At 50.1% G+C, this 25,724-nt stretch overlaps 9 pseudogenes; all 9 read left to right on the forward strand.

Annotated features, from left to right (window-relative positions):
• Positions 1 to 3,165: 3,165 nt before the first annotated feature.
• LOC130326099 (5S ribosomal RNA) lies at positions 3,166 to 3,285 on the forward strand (annotated as a pseudogene).
• A 2,067-nt stretch (positions 3,286 to 5,352) lies between these two features.
• On the forward strand, positions 5,353 to 5,472 carry LOC130331764 (5S ribosomal RNA; annotated as a pseudogene).
• A 683-nt stretch (positions 5,473 to 6,155) lies between these two features.
• On the forward strand, positions 6,156 to 6,275 carry LOC130331775 (5S ribosomal RNA; annotated as a pseudogene).
• Positions 6,276 to 10,067: 3,792 nt separating this feature from the next.
• LOC130314073 (5S ribosomal RNA) lies at positions 10,068 to 10,187 on the forward strand (annotated as a pseudogene).
• Positions 10,188 to 10,856: 669 nt separating this feature from the next.
• Positions 10,857 to 10,976, forward strand: LOC130324349 (5S ribosomal RNA; annotated as a pseudogene).
• Positions 10,977 to 11,058: 82 nt separating this feature from the next.
• Positions 11,059 to 11,178, forward strand: LOC130351966 (5S ribosomal RNA; annotated as a pseudogene).
• A 2,127-nt stretch (positions 11,179 to 13,305) lies between these two features.
• Positions 13,306 to 13,425, forward strand: LOC130330504 (5S ribosomal RNA; annotated as a pseudogene).
• Positions 13,426 to 13,709: 284 nt separating this feature from the next.
• On the forward strand, positions 13,710 to 13,829 carry LOC130324381 (5S ribosomal RNA; annotated as a pseudogene).
• Positions 13,830 to 14,498: 669 nt separating this feature from the next.
• Positions 14,499 to 14,618, forward strand: LOC130324360 (5S ribosomal RNA; annotated as a pseudogene).
• Positions 14,619 to 25,724: the final 11,106 nt, after the last annotated feature.

Consider the following 25,724-nt stretch of genomic DNA (forward strand, 5'->3'; position numbering starts at 1 on the left):
GGCATGGGAGACTGTCTGGGAATCCAGGGTGCAGTTGACATTTTGCTCTGTTGCCGCCTTCCGTTCCGTTCCGTTCCGATTCCGAAAAGGATTTATTGATGCTTAAATCCACAGTATACAAGGCATGAAGCTGTCAACAGCCATCCTAAGCGGAACGTGCCTGCTCTCGTCAGATCGCAGACTGGTACAGATCTTAGGGCCCGGTAAGTACCGGCATGGGACACTGGCTGGGAATCCCGGTTGCCGTTGACATTTTTCTCTGTTGCCGCCTTCCGTTCCGATTCCGAAAAGGATTTATTGATGCTTAAATCCACAATATACAGGGTGTGAAGCTGTCAACGGCCATCCTAAGCTGAACGTTCCTGTTATTGTCAGTTTGCAGACTTCAACCCAGCTTAGGGCCTGGTAAGTATCGGCATGGGTGACTGGCTTGGAATCCCGGGTGCAGTTGACATTTTGCTCTGTTGCTGATTCCGAAAAGGATTTATTGATGCTTAAATGCACAGTATAAAGGGCAAGAAGCTGTCAACGGCCATCCTAAGCTGAACGCACCTGCTCTGGTCAGATCGCAGACTGCTACCCAGCTTAGGGCCCGGTAAGTACCAGCGTGGCAGACTGGCTGGGAATCCAAGGTGCAGTTGACATTTTGCTAAGTTGCCGCCTTCAGCTCTGATTCCGAAAATGATTTATTGATGCTTAAATCCACAGTATACAAGGTGTGAAACTGTCAACGGCCATCCTAAGCTGAACGCGCCTGCTCCCGTCAGATTACAGACTGCTACCCAGCTTAGGTCCTGGTAAGTACCAGCATGGGAGACTGGCTCGGAATCCCAGGTGCAGTTGACATTTTGCTCTGTTGCCGCCTTCCGCTCCGATTCCGAAAAGGATTTATTGATGCTTAAATCCACAGTATACAAGGCGTGAAGCTGTCAACGGCCATCCTAAGCTGAACGTGCCTGCTCTCCTCAGATCACAGACTGCTGCCTGGCATGTACCGGCATGGGAGACTGGCTGGCAATGCAAGGTGCCATTGACATTTTGCTCTGTTGCCGCCTTCCTCTCCGATTAATAAAAATATTTATTGATGCTTAAATCCACAGTATACAAAGAGTGAAGCTGTCAACGGCCATCCTAAGCTGAACGCGCCTGCTCTCGTCAGATTGCAGACTGCTACCCAACTTAGGGCCCGGTAAGTAGTGTTGCTCGCGAATATTCGCAATTCGAATATTATTCGCGAATATCGCATATTCGCGAATTCGCGAATTTCGCGAATATAGCGCTATATATTCGTAATTACAAATATTCGTTTTTTTTTTTTTTTTCTTTTTTTTTTTCTTTTTTTTTCTTCACAGTACACATCACAGTGATCACCCCTCTCTGCTTCCAGCTTGTGTGGTGTAAAGAAGGCTGTAATACTACTGTGTGAGACTGGCGTGCGAAAATTCGCATATACGAAAATTAGCATATGCTAATATTCGCATATGCGAATTTCCACATATGCTAATTTTCGCATGCGCGTATTTTCGCATACGCGAAAATAAAACGAGGATATAACGGATATGCGAATATTCGCGAATATATGACGAATATTCGTCCATATATTCGCGAATATTCGCGAATTCGAATATGGCCTATGCCGCTCAACACTACCGGTAAGTACCGGCATGGGAGACTGGCTGGGAATCCCGGGTGCAGTTGACATTTTTCTCTGTTGCCGCCTTCCGTTCCGATTCCGAAAAGGATTTATTGATGCTTAAATCCACAGTATACAAGGCGTGAAGCTGTCAACAGCCTTCCTAAGCTGAACGTACCTGCTCTCCTCAGGACGCAGACTGCTGCCCGGCAAGTACTGGCATGGGTGACTGGCTGGGAATCCCGGGTTCAGTTGGCATTTTTCTCTGTTGCCGCCTTCCGTTCCGATTCCGAAAAGGATTTATTGATGCTTAAATCCACAGTATACAAGGCGTGAAGCTGTCAACGGCCATCCTAAGCTGAACGTGCCTGCTCTCCTCAGATCACAGACTGCTGCCTGGCATGTACCGGCATGGGAGACTGGCTGGCAATGCAAGGTGCCATTGACATTTTGCTCTGTTGCCGCCTTCCTCTCCGATTAATAAAAATATTTATTGATGCTTAAATCCACAGTATACAAAGAGTGAAGCTGTCAACGGCCATCCTAAGCTGAACGCGCCTGCTCTCGTCAGATTGCAGACTGCTACCCAACTTAGGGCCCGGTAAGTACCGGCATGGGAGACTAGCTGGGAATCCCGGGTGCAGTTGACATTTTTCTCTGTTGCCGCCTTCCGTTCCGATTCCGAAAAGGATTTATTGATGCTTAAATCCACAGTATACAAGGCGTGAAGCTGTCAACAGCCTTCCTAAGCTGAACGTACCTGCTCTCCTCAGGACGCAGACTGCTGCCCGGCAAGTACTGGCATGGGTGACTGGCTGGGAATCCCGGGTTCAGTTGGCATTTTTCTCTGTTGCCGCCTTCCGCTCCGATTCCAAAAAGGATTAATTGATGCTTAAATCCACAGTATCCACAGTATCCACAGTATCCACAGTATACAAAGAGTGAAGCTGTCAACGGCCATCCTAAGCTGAACGCGCCTGCTCTCATCAGATCGCAGACTGCTACCCAACTTAGGGCCCGGTAAGTACCGGCATGGGAGACTGGCTGGGAATCCCAGGTGCAGTTGAAAAATTGCTCTGTTGCCGCCTTGCGTTCTGATTCCGAAAAGGATTGATTGATGCTTAAATGCACAGTATAAAGGGCGTGAAGCTGTCAACGGCCATCCTAAGCTGAACGCGCCTGCTCTCGTCAGATAGCAGACTGCTGCCCGACATGGGTGACTGGCTGGCAATTCAAGGTGCCATTGACATTTTGCTGTATTTCCACCTTCCGCTCCGATTCCTAAAAGGATTCATGATGCTTAAATCGACAGTGTACAGGGTGTGAAGCTGTCAACGGCCATCCTTAGCTGAACACGCCTGCTCTCGTCAGATCGCTGACTGCTACCCCGCTTTGGGCCCGGTAAGTACCAGCATGGGAGACTGGCTGGGAAACCCAGGTGCAGTTGACATTTTGCTCTGTTGCCGTCTTCCGTTCCGATTTTGAAAAAGATTTATTGAAGCTTAAATCCACAGTATAAAGGGTGTGAAGTTGTCAACGGCCATCCTAAGCTGGATGCGCCTGCTCCCGTCAGATCGCAGACTGCTACCCAGCTTAGGGCCTGGTAAGTACCAGCGTGGGAGACTGGCTGGGAATCCCGGGTGCAGTTGACATTTTGCTCTGTTGTCGCCTTCCGCTCCGATTCTGAAAGGGATTTATTGATGCTTAAATCCACAGTATACAAGGCGTGATGCTGTCAACGGCCATGCTAAGCTGAACGTGCCTGCTCTCCTCAGATCGCAGGCTGCTGCCCGGCAAGTATCGGCATGGGAGAGTGGCTGGCAATCCAAGGTGCCATTGACATTTTGCTCTGTTGCCGCCTTCCTCTCCGATTAATAAAAATATTTATTGATGCTTAAATCCACAATATACAAGGCGTAAAGATGTCAACGGCCATCCTAAGCTGAACGCGCCTGCTCTCGTCAGAGCGCAGACTGCTACCCAGCTTAGGGCCCAGTAAGTACCGGCATGGGAGACTGGCTGGGAATCCCAGGTGCAGTTGATATTTTGCTCTGTTGCCGCCTTCTGTTCCGATTCCGAAAAGGATATATTGATGCTTAAATGCACAGTATAAAAAGCATGAAGCTGTCAATGGCCATCCTAAGCTGAACACGCCTGCTCTCGTCAGATTGCAGACTGCTACCCAGCTTTGGGCCCGGTAAGTACTGGCATGGGAGACTGGCTGGGAATCCCGGTTGCCGTTGACATCTTGCTCTATTGCTGCCTTCCGCTCCGATTCCGAAAATAATTTATCGATGCTTAAATCCACAGTATACAAGGTGTGAAGCTGTCGACGGCCATCCTAAGCTTAACGCGCCTGCTCTCGTCAGATCGCAGACTGGTACAGATCTTAGGGCCCGGTAAGTACCGGCATGGGACACTGGCTGGGAATCCCGGCTGCCGTTGACATTTTGCTCTGTTGCCGCCTTCCGTTCCGATTCCGAAAAGGATTTATTGATGCTTAAATGCACAGTGTACAAAGTGTGAAGCTGTCAACGGCCATCCTAAGCTGAACGCGCCTGCTCTCGTCAGATCGCAGACTGATACCCAGCTTAGGGCCTGGTAAGTACCAGCATGGGAGACTGGCTGGGAATCCCGAGTGCAGTTGACATTTTGCTCTGTTTCTGCTCCGATTCCGAAAATTATTTATTGATGCTTAAATCCACAGTATACAAAATGTGAAGCTGTCAACGGCCATCCTAAGTTGAACGCGCCTGCTCTTGTCAGATTGCAGACTGCTACCCAGCTTAGGGCCTGGTAAGTACCAGCATGGGAGACTGGCTGGGAATCCCGGGTGCAGTTGACATTTTAATCTGTTGCCGCCTTCCGCTCCGATTCGGAAAAGGATTTATTGATGCTTAAATCCACAGTATACAGGGTGCGAAGCTGTCAACGGCCATCCTAAGCCTGAACGTGTCTGCTCTCCTCAGATCACGGACTGCTGCCCGGCAGTTACCGGCATGGGAGACTGGCTGGCAATCCAAGGTGCCATTGACATTTTGCTCTGTTGCCGCCTTCCTCTCCGATTAATAAAAATATTTATTGATGCTGAAATCCACAATATACAAGGCATGAAGATGTCAACGGCCATCCTAAGCTGAACGCGCCTGCTCTCGTCATATCGCAGGCTGCTACCCATCTTAGGGCCCAGTAAGTACCGGCATGGGAGACTGGCTGGGAATCCCGGGTGCAGTTGAAAATTTGCTCTGTTGCCGCGTTCCGATTCCGAAAATAATTTATTGATGCTTAAATCCACAGTATACAACGTGTGAAGCTGTCGACGGCCATCCTAAGCTTAACGCGCCTGCTCTCGTCAGATCGCACACTGCTACCCAGCTTAGGGCCCGGTAAGTACCAGCATGGGAGACTGGCTGGGAATCCCAGGTGTCGTAGACTTTTTGCTCTGTTGCCACCTTCCGCTCCGATTCTGAAAAGGATTTATTGATGCTTAAATCCACAGTATACAGGGTGTGACGATGTCTACAGCCATCCTAAGCTGAATGCGCCTGTTCTCGTCAGATCGCACACTGCTACCCAGCTTAGGGCCCAGTAAGTACCAGCATGGGAGACTGGCTGGGAATCCGGGGTGCAGTTGACATTTTGCTCTGTTGCCGCCTTCCGCTCCTATTCGGAAAAGGATTTATTGATGCTTAAATGCACAGTATAAAGGGCATGAAGCTGTCAATGGCCATCCTAAGCTGAACGCGCCTGCTCTCGTCAGATCGCAGACTGCTACCCAGCTTAGGGCCCGGTAAGTACCAGCATGGGAGACTGGCTGGGAATCCCAGGTGTTGTTGACATTTTGCTCTGTTGCCGCCTTCCGCTCCTATTCGGAAAAGGATTTATTGATGCTTAAATGCACAGTATAAAGGGCATGAAGATGTCAACGGCCATCCTAAGCTGAACGCGCCTGCTCTCGTCATATCGCAGGCTGCTACCCATCTTAGGGCCCAGTAAGTACCGGCATGGGAGACTGGCTGGGAATCCCGGGTGCAGTTGAAATTTTGCTCTGTTGCCGCGTTCCGATTCCGAAAATAATTTATTGATGCTTAAATCCACAGTATACAACGTGTGAAGCTGTCGACGGCCATCCTAAGCTTAACGCGCCTGCTCTCGTCAGATCGCACACTGCTACCCAGCTTAGGGCCCGGTAAGTACCAGCATGGGAGACTGGCTGGGAATCCCAGGTGTCGTAGACTTTTTGCTCTGTTGCCACCTTCCGCTCCGATTCTGAAAAGGATTTATTGATGCTTAAATCCACAGTATACAGGGTGTGAAGATGTCTACAGCCATCCTAAGCTGAATGCGCCTGTTCTCGTCAGATCGCACACTGCTACCCAGCTTAGGGCCCAGTAAGTACCAGCATGGGAGACTGGCTGGGAATCCCGGGTGCAGTTGACATTTTGCTCTGTTGCCGCCTTCCGCTCCTATTCGGAAAAGGATTTATTGATGCTTAAATGCACAGTATAAAGGGCATGAAGCTGTCAATGGCCATCCTAAGCTGAACGCGCCTGCTCTCGTCAGATCGCAGACTGCTACCCAGCTTAGGGCCCGGTAAGTACCAGCATGGGAGACTGGCTGGGAATCCCAGGTGTTGTTGACATTTTGCTCTGTAGCCGCCTTCCGCTCCGATTCCGAAAAGGATTTATTGATGCTTAAATCCACAGTATACAGGGTGTGAAGACGTCTATGGCTATCCTAAGCTGAATGTGCCTGTTCTTGTCAGATCGCAGACTGCTGCCCGGCAAGTACGGGCATGGGAGACTGGCTGGCAATCCAAGATGCTATTGACATTTTGCTCTGTTGCCGCCTTCCTCTCCGATTAAAAAAATATTAATAGATGCTTAAATCCACAGTATACAAGGCGTGAAGATGTCAACGGCCATCCTAAGCTGAACGCGCCTGCTCTCGTCAGATCGCACACTGCTACCCAGCTTAGGGCCCAGTAAGTACCGGCATGGGAGACTGGCTGGGAATCCCGGGTGCAGTTGACATTTTTCTCTGTTGCCGCCTTCCGTTCCGATTCCGAAAAGGATTTATTGATGCTTAAATCCACAGTATACAAGGCGTGAAGCTGTCAACAGCCTTCCTAAGCTGAACGTACCTGCTCTCCTCAGGACGCAGACTGCTGCCCGGCAAGTACTGGCATGGGTGACTGGCTGGGAATCCCGGGTTCAGTTGGCATTTTTCTCTGTTGCCGCCTTCCGTTCCGATTCCGAAAAGGATTTATTGATGCTTAAATCCACAGTATACAAGGCGTGAAGCTGTCAACGGCCATCCTAAGCTGAACGTGCCTGCTCTCCTCAGATCACAGACTGCTGCCTGGCATGTACCGGCATGGGAGACTGGCTGGCAATGCAAGGTGCCATTGACATTTTGCTCCGTTGCCGCCTTCCTCTCCGATTAATAAAAATATTTATTGATGCTTAAATCCACAGTATACAAAGAGTGAAGCTGTCAACGGCCATCCTAAGCTGAACGCGCCTGCTCTCGTCAGATTGCAGACTGCTACCCAACTTAGGGCCCGGTAAGTACCGGCATGGGAGACTAGCTGGGAATCCCGGGTGCAGTTGACATTTTTCTCTGTTGCCGCCTTCCGTTCCGATTCCGAAAAGGATTTATTGATGCTTAAATCCACAGTATACAAGGCGTGAAGCTGTCAACAGCCTTCCTAAGCTGAACGTACCTGCTCTCCTCAGGACGCAGACTGCTGCCCGGCAAGTACTGGCATGGGTGACTGGCTGGGAATCCCGGGTTCAGTTGGCATTTTTCTCTGTTGCCGCCTTCCGCTCCGATTCCAAAAAGGATTAATTGATGCTTAAATCCACAGTATCCACAGTATCCACAGTATACAAAGAGTGAAGCTGTCAACGGCCATCCTAAGCTGAACGCGCCTGCTCTCATCAGATCGCAGACTGCTACCCAACTTAGGGCCCGGTAAGTACCGGCATGGGAGACTGGCTGGGAATCCCAGGTGCAGTTGAAAAATTGCTCTGTTGCCGCCTTCCGTTCTGATTCCAAAAAGGATTGATTGATGCTTAAATGCACAGTATAAAGGGCGTGAAGCTGTCAACGGCCATCCTAAGCTGAACGCGCCTGCTCTCGTCAGATAGCAGACTGCTGCCCGACATGGGTGACTGGCTGGCAATTCAAGGTGCCATTGACATTTTGCTGTGTTTCCACCTTCCGCTCCGATTCCTAAAAGGATTTATTGATGCTTAAATCCACAGTATACAAAGTGTGAAGCTGTCAACGGCCATCCTAAGCTGAACGCGACTGCTCTCGTCAGATCGCAATCTGCTACCCAGCTTAGGGCCTGGTAAGTACCAGCATGGGAGACTGGCTGGGAATCTCGGGTGCAGTTGACATTTTAATCTGTTGACGCCTTCCGCTCCGATTCTGAAAAGGATTTATTGATGCTTAAATCCACAATATACAGGGTGTGAAGCTGTCAACGGCCGTCCTAAGCCTGAACGTGCCTGCTCTCCGCAGACTGCTGCCCGGCAGATACAGGCATGGGAGACTGGCTGGCAATCCAAGGTGCCATTGACATTTTGCTCTGTTGCCGCCTTCTCCGATTAATAAAAATATTTATTGATGCTTAAATCCACAATATACAAGGCGTAAAGATGTCATCGGCCATCCTAAGCTGAACGCGCCTGCTCTCGTCAGATCGCAGACTGCAACACAGCTTAGGGCCCGGTAAGTACTGGCTGGGAATCCCGGGTGCCATTGACATTTTGCTCTATTGCTGCCTTCCGCTCCGATTCCGAAAATAATTTATTGATGCTTAAATCCACAGTATACAAGGTGTGAAGCTGTCGACGGCCATCCTAAGCTTAACGCGCCTGCTCTCGTCAGATCGCAGACTGGTACAGATCTTAGCGCCCGGTAAGTACCTGCATGGGAGACTGGCTGGGAATCCCGGCTGCCGTTGACATTTTGCTCTGTTGCCGCCTTCCGTTCCGATTCCGAAAAGGATTTATTGATGCTTAAATGCACAGTATAAAAAGCATGAAGCTGTCAATGGCCACCCTAAGCTGAACGCGCCTGCTCTCGTCAGATTGCAGACTGCTACCCAGCTAAGGGCCCGGTAAGTACTGGCATGGGAGACTGGCTGGGAATCCTGGTTGCCGTTGACATATTGCTCCGATTCCGAAAAGAATTTATTGATGCTTAAATCCACAGTATACAAGGTGTGAAACTGTCGACGGCCATCCTAAGCTTAACGCGCCTGCTCTCGTCAGATCGCAGACTGGTACAGATCTTAGGGCCCGGTAAGTACCGGCATGGGATACTGGCTGGGAATCCCGGCTGCCGTTGACATTTTGCTCTGTTGCCGCCTTCCGTTCCGATTCCGAAAAGGATTTATTGATGCTTAAATGCACAGTATACAACGTGTAAAGCTGTCAACGGCCATCCTAAGCTGAACGCCCCTGCTCTCGTCAGATCGCAGACTGCTACCCAGCTTAGGGCCTGGTAAGTACCAGCATGGGAGACTGGCTGGGAATCCCGGGTGCAGTTGACATTTTAATCTGTTGCCGCCTTCCTCTCCGATTCCGAAAATTATTTCTTGATGCTTAAATCCACAGTATACAAAGTGTGAAGCTGTCAACGGCCATCCTAAGCTGAACGCGCCAGCTTTCGTCAGTTCGCAGTCTGCTACCCAGCTTAGGGCCTGGTAAGTACCAGCATGGGAGACTGGCTGGGAATCTCGGGTGCAGTTGGCATTTTAATCTGTTGACGCCTTCCGCTCCGATTCTGAAAATGATTTATTGATGCTTAAATCCACAATATACAGGGTGTGAAGCTGTCAACGGCCGTCCTAACCCTGAACGTGCCTGCTCTCCTCAGATCACAGACTGCTGCCCGGCAGATACAGGCATGGGAGACTGGCTGGCAATCCAAGGTGCCATTGACATTTTGCTCTGTTACCGCCTTCTTCTCCGATTAATAAAAATATTTATTGATGCTTAAATCCACAATATACAAGGCGTAAAGATGTCATCGGCCATCCTAAGCTGAACGCGCCTACTCTCGTCAGATCGCAGACTGCAACCCAGCTTAGGGCCCGGTAAGTACTGGCTGGGAATCCCGGGTGCCATTGACATTTTGCTCTATTGCTGCCTTCCGCTCCGATTCCGAAAATAATTTATTGATGCTTAAATCCACAGTATACAAGGTGTGAAGCTGTCGACGGCCATCCTAAGCTTAACGCGCCTGCTCTCGTCAGATCGCAGACTGGTACAGATCTTAGCGCCCCGGTAAGTACCGGCATGGGAGACTGGTTGGGAATCCCGGCTGCCGTTGACATTTTGCTCTGTTGCCGCCTTCCGTTCCGATTCCGAAAAGGATTTATTGATGCTTAAATGCACAGTATAAAGGGCGAAAAGCTGTCAACGGCCATCCTAAGCTGAACGCGCCTGCTCTCGTCAGATCGCAGACTGCTACCCAGCTTAGGGCCCGGTAAGTACCAGCATGGGAGACTGGCTGGGAATCCCAGGTGTCGTTGACATTTTGCTCTGTTGCCGCCTTCCGCTCCGATTCCGAAAAGGATTTATTGATGCTTAAATCCACAGTATACAGGGTTTGAAGATGTCTTCGGCCATCCTAAGCTGAATGCGCCTGTTTTCGTCAGATCGCAGACTGCTACTCAGCTCGGGGCCTGGTAAGTACCAGCATGGGAGACTGGCTGGGAATCCCGGGTGCAGTTGACATTTTGCTCTGTTTCTGCTCCGATTCCGAAAATTATTTATTGATGCTTAAATCCACAGTATACAAAGTGTGAAGCTGTCAACGGCCATCCTAAGCTGAACGCGCCTGCTCTCCTCAGATCGCAGTCTGCTACCCAGCTTAGGGCCTGGTAAGTACCAGCATGGGAGACTGGCTGGGAATCTTGGGTGCAGTTGACATTTTAATCTGTTACCCCCTTCCGCTCCGATTCGGAAAATAATTTATTGATGCTTAAATCCACAATATACAGGGTGTGAAGCTGTCAACGGCCGTCCTAAGCTGAACGCGCCAGCTCTCGTCAGATCGCAGACTGCTGTCCGGCAGATACAGGCATGGGAGACTGGCTGGCAATCCAAGGTGCCATTGACATTTTGCTCTGTTGCCGCCTTCTTCTCCGATTAATAAAAATATTTATTGATGCTTAAATCCACAATATACAAGGCATAAAGATGTCAACGGCCATCCTAAGCTGAACGCGCCTGCTCTCGTCAGATCGCAGACTGCTACCCAGCTTTGGGCCCGGTAAGTACTGGCATGGGAGACTGGCTGCGAATCCCGGGTGCTGTTGACATTTTGCTCTATTACTGCCTTCCGCTCCGATTCCGAAAAGAATTTATTGATGCTTAAATCCACAGTATACAAAGCGTGAAGCTGTCAACGGCCATCCTAAGCTGAACGCGCCTGCTCTCGTGAGATCGCAGACTGCTACCCAGCTTAGGGCCTGGTAAGTACCAGCATGGGAGACTGCCTGGGAATCCCGGGTGCAGTTGACATTTTAATCTGTTGCCGCCTTCCGCTCCGATTCGGAAAAGGATTTATTGATGCTTAAATGCACAGTATAAAGGGCATGAAGCTATCAACGGCCATCCTAAGCCTGAACGTGCCTGCTCTCCTCAGATCGCAGACTGCTGCCCGGCAGTTACCAGCATGGGAGACTGGCTGGCAATCCAAGGTGCCATTGACATGAATGCGCCTGCTCTCGTCAGATTGCAGACTGCTACCCAGCTTAGGGCCCGGTAAGTACTGGCATGGGAGACTGGCTGGGAATCCCGGTTGCCGTTGATATTTTGCTCTATTGCTCCGATTCCGAAAAGAATTTATTGATGCTTAAATCCACAGTATACAAGGTGTGAAGCTGTCGACGGCCATCCTAAGCTTAACGCACCTGCTCTCGTCAGATCGCAGACTGGTACAGATCTTAGGGCCCGATAAGTACCGGCATGGGACACTGGCTGGGAATCCCGGCTGCCGTTGACATTTTAATCTGTTGCCGCCTTCCTCTCCGATTCGGAAAAGGATTTATTGATGCTTAAATGCACAGTATAAAGGGCGTGAAGCTATCAACGGCCATCCTAAGCTGAACGCGCCTGCTCTCGTCAGATCGCAGACTGCTACCCAGCTTAGGGCCTGTTAAGTACCAGCATGGGAGACTGGCTGGGAATGTCACGTGTTGTTGACATTTTGCTCTGTAGCTCTGTAGACATTTTGCTCCGATTCCGAAAAGGATTTATTGATGCTTAAATCCACAGTATACAGGGTGTGAAGCCGTCTACGGCTATCCTAAGCTGAATGCGACTATTCTTGTCAGATCGCAGACTGCTGCCCGGCAAGTACGGGCATGGGAGACTGGCTGGCAATCCAAGGTGCTATTGACATTTTGCTATGTTGCCGCCTTCTTCTCCGATTAATAAAAATATTTATTGATGCTTAAATCCACAATATACAAGGCATAAAAATGGCAACGGCCATCCTAAGCTGAACGCACCTCCTCTCATCAGATTGCAGACTGCTACCCAGCCTAGGGCCCTGTAAGTACTGGCATGGGAGACTGGCTGGGAATCCCGGGTGCCGTTGACATTTTGCTCTACTGCTGCCTTCCGCTCCGATTCCGAAAAGAATTTATTGATGCTTAAATCCACAGTATACAAGGTGTGAAGCTGTCGACGGCCATCCTAAGCTTAACGCGCCTGCTCTCGTCAGATCGCAGACTGGTACAGATCTTAGGGCCCGGTAAGTACCGGCATGGGACACTGGCTGGGAATCCCGGCTGCCGTTGACATTTTGCTCTGTTGCCGCCTACCGTTCTGGTTCCGATTCCGAAAAGGATTTATTGATGCTTAAATGCACAGTATAAAGGGCAAGAAGCTGTCAACGGCCATCCTAAGCTGAACGCGCCTGCTCTCGTCAGATTGCAGACTGCTACCCAGCTTAGGGCCCGGTAAGTTCCAGCATGGGAGACTGGCTTGGAATCCCAGGTGTCGTTGACATTTTGCTCTGTTGCCGCCTTCCGCTCCGATTCCGAAAAGGATTTATTGATGCTTAAATCCACAGTATACAGAGTGTGGAGATGTCTTCGGCCATCACAGACTGCTACCCAGCTTCGGGCCTGGTAAGTACCAGCATGGGAGACTGGCTGGGAATCTCGGGTGCAGATGACATTTTGCTCTGCTCCGATTCCGAAAATTATTTATTGATGCTTATATCCACAGTATACAAAGTGTGAAGCTGTCAACGGCCATCCTAAGCTGAACGCGCCTGCTCTCGTCAGATCGCAGACTACTATCCAGCATAGGGCCTGGTAAGTACCAGCATGGGAGACTGGCTGGGAATCCCGGGTGCAGTTGACATTTTAATCTGTTGCCGCCTTCCGCTCCGATTCGGAAAAGGATTTATTGATGCTTAAATCCACAATATACAGGGTGTGAAGCTGTCAACGGCCATCCTAAGCCTGAACGTGCCTGCTCTCCTCAGATTGCAGACTGATGCCCGGCAGTTACTGGCATGGGAGACTGGCTGGCAATCCAAGGTGCCATTGACATTTTGCTCTGTTGCCGCCTTCCTCTCCGATTAAAAAAAATATTTATTGAGGCTTAAATCCACAGTATACAAGGCGTGAAGATGTCAACGGCCATCCTAAGCTGAACGCGCCTGCTCTCGTCAGATCGCAGACTGCTACCCAGCTTAGGGCCCGGTAAGTACTGGCATGGGAGACTGGCTGGGAATCCCGGGTGCCGTTGAAATTTTGCTCTATTGCTGCCTTCCGCTCCGATTCCGAAAATAATTTATCGATGCTTAAATCCACAGTATACAAGGTGTGAAGCTGTCGACGGCAATCCTAAGCTTAACGCGCCTGCTCTCGTCAGATCGCAGACTGGTACAGATCTTAGCGCCCGGTAAGTACCGGCATGGGAGACTGGCTGGGAATCCCGGCTGCCATTGACATTTTGCTCTGTTGCCGCCTTCCGTTCCGATTCCGAAAAGGATTTATTGATGCTTAAATGCACAGTATAAAGGGCGAAAAGCTGTCAACGGCCATCCTAAGCTGATCGCGCCTGCTCTCGTCAGATCGCAGACTGCTACCCAGCTTAGGGCCCGGTAAGTACCAGCATGGGAGACTGGCTGGGAATCCCAGGTGTCGTTGACATTTTGCTCTGTTGCCGCCTTCCGCTCCGATTCCGAAAAGGATTTATTGATGCTTAAATCCACAGTATACAGGGTTTGAAGATGTCTACGGCCATCCTAAGCTGAATGCGCCTGTTTTCGTCAGATCGCAGACTGCTACCCAGCTTCGGGCCTGGTAAGTACCAGCATGGGAGACTGGCTGGGAATCCCGGGTGCAGTTGACATTTTGCTCTGTTTCTGCTCCGATTCCGAAAATTATTTATTGATGCTTAAATCCACAGTATACAAAGTGTGAAGCTGTCAATGGCCATCCTAAGCTGAACGCGCCTGCTCTCGTCAGATCGCAGTCTGCTACCCAGCTTAGGGCCTGGTAAGTACCAGCATGGGAGACTGGCTGGGAATCTTGGTTGCAGTTGACATTTTAATCTGTTGCCGCCTTCCGCTCCGATTCGGAAAAGAATTTATTGATGCTTAAATCCACAATATACAGGGTGTGAAGCTGTCAACGGCCGTCCTAAGCTGAACGCGCCAGCTCTCGTCAGATCGCAGACTGCTGTCCGGCAGATACAGGCATGGGAGACTGGCTGGCAATCCAAGGTGCCATTGACATTTTGCTCTGTTGCCGCCTTCTTCTCCGATTAATAAAAATATTTATTGATGCTTAAATCCACAATATACAAAGCATAAAGATGTCAACGGCCATCCTAAGCTGAACGCGCCTGCTCTCGTCAGATCGCAGACTGCTACCCAGCTTTGGGCCCGGTAAGTACTGGCATGGGAGACTGGCTGCGAATCCCGGGTGCTGTTGACATTTTGCTCTATTACTGCCTTCCGCTCCGATTCCGAAAAGAATTTATTGATGCTTAAATCCACAGTATACAAAGCGTGAAGCTGTCAACGGCCATCCTAAGCTGAACGCGCCTGCTCTCGTGAGATCGCAGACTGCTACCCAGCTTAGGGCCTGGTAAGTACCAGCATGGGAGACTGGCTGGGAATCCCGGGTGCAGTTGACATTTTAATCTGTTGCCGCCTTCCGCTCCGATTCGGAAAAGGATTTATTGATGCTTAAATGCACAGTATAAAGGGCGTGAAGCTATCAACGGCCATCCTAAGCCTGAACGTGCCTGCTCTCCTCAGATCGCAGACTGCTGCCCGGCAGTTACCAGCATGGGAGACTGGCTGGCAATCCAAGGTGCCATTGACATGAATGCGCCTGCTCTCGTCAGATCGCAGACTGCTACCCAGCTTAGGGCCCAGTAAGTATCGGCATGGGAGACTGGCTGGGAATCCCGGGTGCAGTTGACATTTTGCTCTGTTGCCGCCTTCCGTTCCGATTCCGAAAAGGATTTATTGATGCTTAAATGCACAGTATAAAAAGCATAAAGCTGTCAATGGCCATCCTAAGCTGAACGCGCCTGCTCTCGTCAGATTGCAGACTGCTACCCAGCTTAGGGCCCGGTAAGTACTGGCATGGGAGACTGGCTGGGAATCCCGGTTGCCGTTGATATTTTGCTCTATTGCTCCGATTCCGAAAAGAATTTATTGATGCTTAAATCCACAGTATACAAGGTGTGAAGCTGTCGACGGCCATCCTAAGCTTAACGCACCTGCTCTCGTCAGATCGCAGACTGGTACAGATCTTAGGGCCCGGTAAGTATCGGCATGGGACACTGGCTGGGAATCCCGGCTGCCGTTGACATTTTAATCTGTTGCCGCCTTCCTCTCCGATTCGGAAAAGGATTTATTGATGCTTAAATGCACAGTATAAAGGGCGTGAAGCTATCAACGGCCATCCTAAGCTGAACGCGCCTGCTCTCGTCAGATCGCAGACTGCTACCCAGCTTAGGGCCTGTTAAGTACCAGCATGGGAGACTTGCTGGGAATGTCAGGTGTTGTTGACATTTTGCTCTGTAGCTCTGTAGACATTTTGCTCCGATTCCGAAAAGGATTTATTGATGCTTAAATCCACAGTATACAGGGTGTGAAGCCGTCTACGGCTATCCTAAGCTGAATGCGCCTGTTCTTGTCAGATTGCAGACTGCTGCCCGGCAAGTATGGGCATGAGAGTCTGGCTGGCAATCCAAGGTGCTATTGACATTTTGCTCTGTTGCCGCCTTCCTCTCAGATTAAAAAAAAATATTTATTGATGCTTAAATCCACAGTATACAAGGCGTGAAGATGTCAACGGCCATCCTAAGCTGAACGCGCCTGCTCTCGTCAGGTCGCAGACTGCTACCCAGCTTAGGGCCTGATAAGTACCAGCATGGGAGACTGGCTGGGAATCCCGGGTGCAGTTGACATTTTGCTCTGTTCCCGCCTTCCGCTCCGATTCGGAAAAGGATTTATTGATGCTTAAATGCACAGTATAAAGGGCGTGAAGCTGTCAACGGCCATCCTAAGCTGAACGTGCCTGCTCTCGTCAGATCACAGACTGCTACCCAGCTCAGGGCCCGGTAAGTACCAGCATGGGAGACTGGCTGGGAATCCCAGGTGTTGTTGACTTTTTGCTCTGTTTCCGCCTTCCTCTACGATTCCAAAAAGGATTTATTGATGCTTAAATCCACAGTATAAAAAGCATGAAGATGTCAATGGCCATCCTAAGCTGAACGCGCCTGCTCTCGTCAGATCGCAGACTGCTACCCAGCTTAAGGGCCGGTAAGTACTGGCATGGGAGACTGGCTGGGAATCCCGGGTGCCGTTGACATTTTGCTCTATTGCTGCCTTCCGCTCCGATTCCGAAAAGGATTTATTGATGCTTAAATGCACAGTATAAAGGGTAAAAAGCTGTCAACGGCCATCCTAAGCTGAACGCGCCTGCTCTCGTCAGATTCCAGACTGCTATCCAGCTTAGGGCCCGGTAAGTACCAGCATGGGAGACTGGCTGGGAATCCCGGGTGCAGTTGACATTTTAATCTGTTGCCGCCTTCCGCTCCGATTCGGAAAAGGATTTATTGATGCTTAAATCTACAATATACAGGGTGTGAAGCTGTCAACGGCCATCCTAAGCCTGAACGTGCCTGCTCTCCTCAAATCGCAGACTGCTGCCCGGCAGTTAACGGCATGGGAGACTGGCAGGCAATCCAAGTTTCCATTGACATTTTGCTCTCTTGCCGCCTTCCTCTCCGATTAATAAAAATATTTATTGATGCTTAAATCCACAATATAAAAGGCGTGAAGATGTCAACGGCCATCCTAAGCTGAACGCGCCTGCTCTCGTCAGATCGCAGACTGCTACCCAGTTTAGGGCCCAGTAAGTACCGACATGGGAGACTGGCTGGGAATCCCGGGTGCAGTTGACATTTTGCTCTGTTGCCGCCTTCCGTTCCGATTCCGAAAAGGATTTATTGATGCTTAAATGCACAGTATAAAAAGCATGAAGCTGTCAATGGCCATCCTAAGCTGAACGCGCCTGCTCTCGTCAGATCGCAGACTGCTACCCAGCTTAGGGCCCGGTAAGTACTGGCATGGGAGACGGGCTGGGAATCCCGGTTGCCATTGACATTTTGCTCTATTGCTCGAATTCCGAAAATAATTTATTGATGCTTGAATCCACAGTATACAAGGTGTGAAGCTGTCAACGGCCATCCTAAGCTTAACGCACCTGCTCTCGTCAGATCGCAGACTGGTACAGATCTTAGGGCCCGGTAAGTACCGGCATGGGACACTGGCTGGGAATCCCGGCTGCCGTTGACATTTTGCTCTGTTGCCGCCTTCCGTTCCGATTCCGAAAAGGATTTATTGATGCTTAAATCCACAGTATACAGGGTATGAAGATGTCTACGGCCATCCTAAGCTGAATGCGCCTGTTCTCGTCAGATCGCAGACTGCTACCCAGCTTCGGGCCTGGTAAGTACCAGCATGGGAGACTGGCTGGGAATCCCGAATGCAGTTGACATTTTGCTCTGTTTCTGCTCCAATTCCGAAAATTATTTATTGATGCTTAAATCCACAGTATACAAAGTGTGAAGCTGTCAACGGCCATCCTAAGCTGAACGCGCCTGCTCTTGTCAGATCGCAGACTGCTACCCAGCTTAGGGCCTGGAAAGTACCAGCATGGGAGACTGGCTGGGAATCCCGGGTGCAGTTGACATTTTAATCTGTTGCCGCCTTCCGCTCCGATTCAGAAAAGGATTTATTGATGCTTAAATCCACAATATACAGGGTGTGAAGCTGTCAACGGCCATCCTAAGCCTGAACATGCCTGCTCTCCTCCGATCGCAGGCTGCTGCCCGGCAGATGCAGGCATGGGAGACTGGCTGGCAATCCAAGGTGCCATCGACATTTTGCTCTCTTGCCGCCTTCTTTTCCGATTAAAAAAAATATTTATTGATGCTTAAATCCACAATATACAAGGCGTAAAGATGTCAACGGCCATCCTAAGCTGAACGCGCCTGCTCTCGTCAGATCGCAGACTGCTACCCAGCTTAGGGCCTGGTAATTACCAGCATGGGAGACTGGCTGGGAATCCCGAGTACAGTTGACATTCTGCTCTGATTCCGAAAATTATTTATTGATGCTTAAATCCACAGTATACAAAGTGTGAAGCTGTCAACGGCCATCCTAACCTGAACGCGCCTGCTCTCGTCAGATCGCAGACTGCTACCCAGCTTAGGGCCTGGTAATTACCAGCATGGGAGACTGGCTGGGAATCCCAGGTGTTGTTGACATTTTGCTCTGTAGCCGCCTTCCGCTCCGATTCCGAAAAGGATTTATTGATGCTTAAATCCACAGTATACAGGGTGTGAAGCCGTCTACGGCTATCCTAAGCTGAATGTGCCTGTTCTTGTCAGATCGCAGACTGCTGCCCGGAAAGTACGGGCATGGGAGACTGGCTGGCAATCCAAGGTGCTATTGACATTTTGCTCTGTTGCCGCCTTCCTCTCCGATTAAAAAAAATATTCATTGATGCTTAAATCCACAGTATACAAGGCGTGAAGATGTCAACGGCCATCCTAAGCTGAACGCGCCTGTTCTCGTCAGATCGCAGACTGCTACGCAGCTTAGGGCCCAGTAAGTACCGGCATGGGAGACTGGCTGGGAATCCCGGGTGCAGTCGACATTTTGCTCTGTTGCCGCCTTCCGTTCCGATTCCGAAAAGGATTTATTGATGATTAAATGCACAGTATAAAAAGCATGAAGCTGTCAATGGCCATCCTAAGCTGAACTCGCCTGCTCTCGTCAGATCGCAGACTGCTACCCAGCTTCGGGCCCGGTAAGTACTGGCATTTGAGACTGGCTGGGAATCCCGGGTGCTGTTGACATTTTGCTCTATTGCTGCCTTCCGCTCCGATTCCGAAAATAATTTATTGATGCTTAAATCCACAGTATACAAGGTGTGAAGCTGTCGACGGCCATCCTAAGCTTAACGCGCCTGCTCTCGTCAGATCGCAGACTGGTACAGATCTTAGGGCCCGGTAAGTACCGGCATGGGACACTGGCTGGGAATCCCGGCTGCCGTTGACATTTTGCTCTGTTGCCGCCTTCCGTTCCGATTCCGAAAAGGATTTATTGATGCTTAAATGCACAGTATAAAGGGCGAGAAGCTGGCAACGGCCATCCTAAGCTGAACGCGCCTGCTCTCTGCAGATCGCAGACTGCTACCCAGCTTAGGGCCCGGTAAGTACCAGCATGGGAGACTGGCTGGGAATCCCAAGTGTCGTTGACATTTTGCTCCGATTCCGAAAAGGATTTATTGATGCTTAAATCCACAGTATACAGGGTGAGAAGATGTCTACGGCCATCCTAAGCTGAATGTGCCTGTGCTTGTCAGATCGCAGACTGCTACCCAGCTTAGGGCCCGGTAAGTACCAGCATGGGAGACTGGCTGGGAATCCCAAGTGTCGTTGACATTTTGCTCTGTTGCCGCCTTCCGCTTCGATTCGGAAAAGGATTTATTGATGCTTAAATCCACAATATACAGGTTGTGAAGCTGTCAACGGCCATCCTAAGCTGAACGCGCCTGCTCTCGTCAGATCGCAGACTGCTAGCCAGCTTAGGGACCGGTAAGTACTAGCATGGGAGACTGGCTGGGAATCCCAGGTGTTGTTTACATTTTGCTTTATTGCTGCCTTCCGCTACGATTCCGAAAAGAATTTATTGATGCTTAAATGCACAGTAGAAAGGGCAAGAAGCTGTCAACGGCCATCCTAAGCTGAACGCGCTGTTCTCGTCAGATCGCAGACTGCTACCCAGCTTAGGGCCCGGTAAGTACTGGCATGGGAGACTGGCTGGGAATCCCGGGTGCCGTTGACATTTTGCTCTGTTGCCGCCTTCCGTTCCGATTCCGAAAAGGATTTATTGATGCTTAAATGCACAGTATACAAAGTGTGAAGCTGTCAATGGCCATCCTAAGCTGAACGCGCCTGCTCTCGTCAGATCGCAGACTGCTACCCAGCTTAGGGCCTGGTAATTACCAGCATGGGAGACTGGCTGGGAATCTCAGGTGTTGTTGACATTTTGCTCTGTAGCTCTGTAGACATTTTGCTCCGATTCCGAAAAGGATTTATTGATGCTTAAATCCACAGTATACAGGGTGTGAAGCCGTCTACGGCTATTCTAAGCTGAATGTGCCTGTTCTTTTCAGATCGCAGACTGCTGGCCGGCAAGTACGGGCATGGGAGATTGGCTGGCAATCCAAGGTGCTATTGACATTTTGCTCTGTTGCCGCCTTCCTCTCCGATTAAAAAAATATTTATTGATGCTTAAATCCACAGTATACAAGGCGTGAAGATGTCAACGAACATCCTAAGCTGAACGCGCCTGCTCTCGTCAGATCGCAGACTGCTACCCAGCTTAGGGCCCGGTAAGTACTGGCATGGGAGACTGGCTGGGAATCCCGGGTGCCGTTGACATTTTGCTCTATTGCTGCCTTCCGCTCCGATTCCGAAAATAATTTATTGATGCTTAAATCCACAGTATACAAGGTGTGAAGCTGTCGACGGCCATCCTAAGCTTAACGCGCCTGCTCTCGTCAGATCGCAGACTGGTACAGATCTTAGGGCCCGGTAAGCACCGGCATGGGACACTGGCTGGGAATGCCCGGCTGCTGTTGACATTTTGCTCTGTTGCCGCCTTCCGTTCCGATTCCGAAAAGGATTTATTGATGCTTAAATGCACAGTATAAAGGGCGAGAAGCTGTCAACGGCCATCCTAAGCTGAACGCGCTGTTCTCGTCAGATCGCAGACTGCCACCCAGCTTAGGGCCCGGTAAGTAATAGCATGTTAGACTGGCTGGGAATCCCAGGTGTTGTTGACATTTTGCTCTGTTGCCGCCTTCCGCTCCGATTCCGAAAAGGATTTATTGATGCTTAAATCCACAGTATACAGGGTGTGAAGATGTCTACGGCCATCCTAAGCTGAATGCGCCTGTTCTCGTCAGATCGCAGACTGCTACCCAGCTTCGGGCCTGGTAAGTACCAGCATGGGAGACTGGCTGGGAATCCCGAGTGCAGTTGACATTTTGCTCTGATTCCGAAAATTATTTATTGATGCTTAAATCCACAGTATACAAAGTGTGAAGCTGTCAACGGCCATCCTAACCTGAACGCGCCTGCTCTCTCAGATCGCAGACTGCTACCCAGCTTAGGGCCTGGTAATTACCAGCATGGGAGACTGGCTGGGAATCCTAGGTGTTGTTGACATTTTGCTCTGTTGCCGCCTTCCGCTCCGATTCCGAAAAGGATTTATTGATGCTTAAATCCACAGTATACAGGGTGTGAAGCCGTCTACGGCTATCCTAAGCTGAATTCGCCTGTTCTTGTCAGATCGCAGACTGCTGCCCGGCAAGTACAGGCATGGGAGACTGGCTGGCAATCCAAGGTGCTATTGACATTTTGCTCTGTTGCCGCCTTCCTCTCCGATTAAAAAAAATATTCATTGATGCTTAAATCCACAGTATACAAAGTGTTAAGCTGTCAACGGCCATCCTAACCTGAACGCGCCTGCTCTCATCAGATCGCAGACTGCTACCCAGCTTAGGGCCCGGTAAATACTGGCATGGGAAACTGGCTGGGAATCCCGGGTGCCGTTGACATTTTGCTCTATTGCTGCCTTCCGCTTTGATTCCGAAAATAATTTATTGATGCTTAAATCCACAGTATACAAGGTGTGAAGCTGTCGACGGCCATCCTAAGCTTAACGCGCCTGCTCTCGTCAGATCGCAGACTGGTACAGATCTTAGGGCCCGGTAAGTACCGGCATGGGACACTGGCTGTTAATCCCGGCTGCCGTTGACATTTTGCTCTGTTGCCGCCTTCCGTTCCGATTCCGAAAAGGATTTATTGATGCTTAAATGCACAGTATAAAAAGCATGAAGCTGGCAATGGCATCCTAAGCTGAACGTGCCTGCTCTCGTCAGATCGCAGACTGGTACAGATCTTAGGGCCCGGTAAGTACCGGCATGGGACACTGGCTGGGAATCCTGGCTGCCGTTGACATTTTGCTCTGTTGCCGCCTTCCTCTCCGATTCCGAAAAGGATTTATTGATGCTTAAATGCACAGTATAAAGGGCATGAAGCTGTCAACGGCCATCCTATGCTGAACGCGCCTGCTCTCGTCAGATCGCAATCTGCTACCCAGCTTAGGGCCTGGTAAGAACTGGCATGGGAGACTGGCTGGGAATCTCAGGTGTTGTTGACATTTTGCTCTGTAGCTCTGTAGACATTTTGCTCCGAAAAGGATTTATTGATGCTTAAATCCACAGTATACAGGGTGTGAAGCCGTCTACGGCTATCCTAAGCTGAATGCGCCTGTTCTTGTCAGATCGCAGACTGCTGCCCGGCAAGTACGGGCATGGGAGACTGGCTGGCAATCCAAGGTGCTGTTGACATTTTGCTCTGTTGCCGCCTTCCTCTCCGATTCCGAAAAGGATTTATTGATGCTTAAATGCACAGTATAAAAAGCATGAAGCTGTCAATGGCCATCCTAAGCTGAACGCGCCTGCTCTCGTCAGATCGCAGACTGCTACTCAGTTTTGGGCCCGGCAAGTACCAGCATGGGAGACTGGCTGGGAATCCCGGCTGTCGTTGACATTTTGCTCTATTGCCGCCTTCCGCTCCGATTCCGAAAAGGATTTATTGATGCTTAAATGCACAGTATAAAGGGCGAGAAGCTGTCAACGGCCATCCTAAGCTGAACGCGCCTGTTCTCGTCAGATCGCAGACTGCTACCCAGCTTAGGGCCCGGTAAGTAATAGCATGGGAGACTGGCTGGGAATCCCAAGTGTTGTTGACATTTTGCTCTGTTGCCGCCTTCCGCTCCGATTCCGAAAAGGATTTATTGATGCTTAAATCCACAGTATACAGGGTGTGAAGATGTCTACGGCCATCCTAAGCTGAATGCGCCTGTTCTCGTCAGATCGCAGACTGCTACCCAGCTTCGGGCCTGGTAAGTACCAGCAATGGAGACTGGCTGGGAATCCCGAGTGCAGTTGACATTTTGCTCTGTTTCTGCTCCGATTCCGAAAATTATTTATTGATGCTTAAATCCACAGTATACAAAGTGTTAAGCTGTCAACGGCCATATTAACCTGAACGCGCCTGCTCTCGTCAGATCGCAGACTGCTACCCAGCTTAGGGCCCAGTAAGTACCGGCATGAGAGACTGGCTGGGAATCCCGGGTGCCGTTGACATTTTGCTCTATTGCTGCCTTCTGCTCCGATTCCGAAAAGAATTTATTGATGCTTAAATCCACAGTATACAAGGTGTGAAGCTGTCGACGGCCATCCTAAGCTTAACGCGCCTGCTCTCGTCAGATCGCAGACTGGTACAGATCTTAGGGCCCGGTAAGTACCGGCATGGGACACTGGCTGGGAATCCCGGCTGCCGTTGACATTTTGCTCTGTTGCCGCCTTCCGTTCCGATTCCGAAAAGGATTTTTTGATGCTTAAATGCACAGTATAAATGGTGAGAAGCTGTCAACGGCCATCCTAAGCTGAACGCGCCTGCTCTCGTCAGATCGCAGACTGCTACCCAGCTTAGGGCCCGGTAAGTAATAGCATGGGAGACTGGCTGGGAATCCCAATTGTTGTTGACATTTTGCTCTGTTGCCGCCTTCCGCTCCGATTCCGAAAAGGATTTATTGATGCTTAAATCCACAGTATACAGGGTGTGAAGATGTCTACGGCCATCCTAAGCTGAATGCACCTGTTCTTGTCAGATTGCAGACTGCTACCCAGCTTCGGGCCTGGTAAGTACCAGCAATGGAGACTGGCTGGGAATCCCGAGTGCAGTTGACATTTTGCTCTGTTTCTGCTCCGATTCCGAAAATTATTTATTGATGCTTAAATCCACAGTATACAAAGTGTTAAGCTGTCAACGGCAATCCTAACCTGAACGCGCCTGCTCTTGTCAGATCGCAGACTGCTACCCAGCTTAGGGCCCAGTAAGTACCGGCATGGCAGACTGGCTGGGAATCCCGGGTGCAGTTGACATTTTGCTCTGTTGCCGCCTTCCGTTTCGATTCCGAAAAGGATTTATTGATGATTAAATGCACAGTATAAAAAGCATGAAGCTGTCAACGGCCATCCTAAGCTGAACTCGCCTGCTTTCGTCAGATCGCAGACTGCTACCCAGCTTAGGGCCCGGTAAGTACTGGCATTTGTGACTGGCTGAGAATCCCGGGTGCTGTTGACATTTTGCTCTATTGCTGCCTTCCGTTCAGATTCCGAAAAGGATTTATTAATGCTTAAATCCACAGTATACAAGGTGTGAAGCTGTCGATGGCCATCCTAAGCTTAACGCGCCTGCTCTCGTCAGATCGCAGACTGGTACAGATCTTAGGGCCTGGTAAGTACCGGCATGGGACACTGGCTGGGAATCCCGGCTGCCGTTGACATTTTGCTCTGTTGCCGCCTTCCGTTCAGATTCCGAAAAGGATTTATTAATGCTTAAATGCACAGTATAAAGAGTGAGAAGCTGTCAACGGCCATCCTATGCTGAACGCGCCTGCTTTCGTCAGATCGCAGACTGCTACCCAGCTTAGGGCCAGGTAAGTACCAGCATGGGAGACTGGCTTGGAATCCCAAGTGTCGTTGACATTTTGCTCTTTTGCCGCCTTCCGCTCCGATTCCGAAAAGGATTTATTGATGCTTAAATCCACAGCATACAGGGTGAGAAGATGTCTGCGGCCATCCTAAGCTAAATGTGCCTGTTCTCGTCAGAACGCAGACTGCTACCCAGTTTAGGGCCTGGTAAGTACCAGCATGGGAGACTGGCTGGGAATCCCGGGTGCAGTTGACATTTCAATCTGTTGCCGCCTTCCGCTCCGATTCGGAAAAGGATTTATTGATGCTTAAATCCACAATATACAGGGTGTGAAGCTGTAAACGGCCATCCTAAGCTGAACGCGCCTGCTCTCGTCAGATCGCAGACTGCTACCCAGCTTAGCGCCCGGTAAGTACCAGCATGGGAGACTGGCTTGGAATCCCAGGTGTTGTTGACATTTTGCTCTGTAGCCGCCTTCCGCTCCGATTCAGAAAAGGATTTATTGATCCTTAAATCCACAATTTACAGGGTGTGAAGCCGTCTACGGCTATCCTAAGCTAAATGTGCCTGTTCTTGTCAGATCGCAGACTGCTGCCCGGCAAATACGGGCATGGGAGACTGGCTGGCAATCCAAGGTGCTTTTGACATTTTGCTCTGTTGCCGCCTTCCTCTCCGAATCCGAAAAGGATTTATTGATGCTTAAATGCACAGTATAAAAAGCATGAAGCTGTCAATGGCCATCCTAAGCTGAACGCGCATGCTCCCGTCAGATCGCAGACTGCTACCCAGCTTAGGGCCCGGTAAGTACTGGCATCGGAGACTGGCTGGGAATCCCGGGTGCCGTTGACATTTTGCTCTATTGCTGCCTTCCGCTCCGATTCCGAAAATAATTTATTGATGCTTAAATCCACAGTATACAAGGTGTGAAGCTGTCG

The sequence above is a fragment of the Hyla sarda genome, chromosome 1 (assembly GCF_029499605.1).
Source record: "Hyla sarda isolate aHylSar1 chromosome 1, aHylSar1.hap1, whole genome shotgun sequence".
Lineage (NCBI taxonomy): Eukaryota > Metazoa > Chordata > Amphibia > Anura > Hylidae > Hyla > Hyla sarda.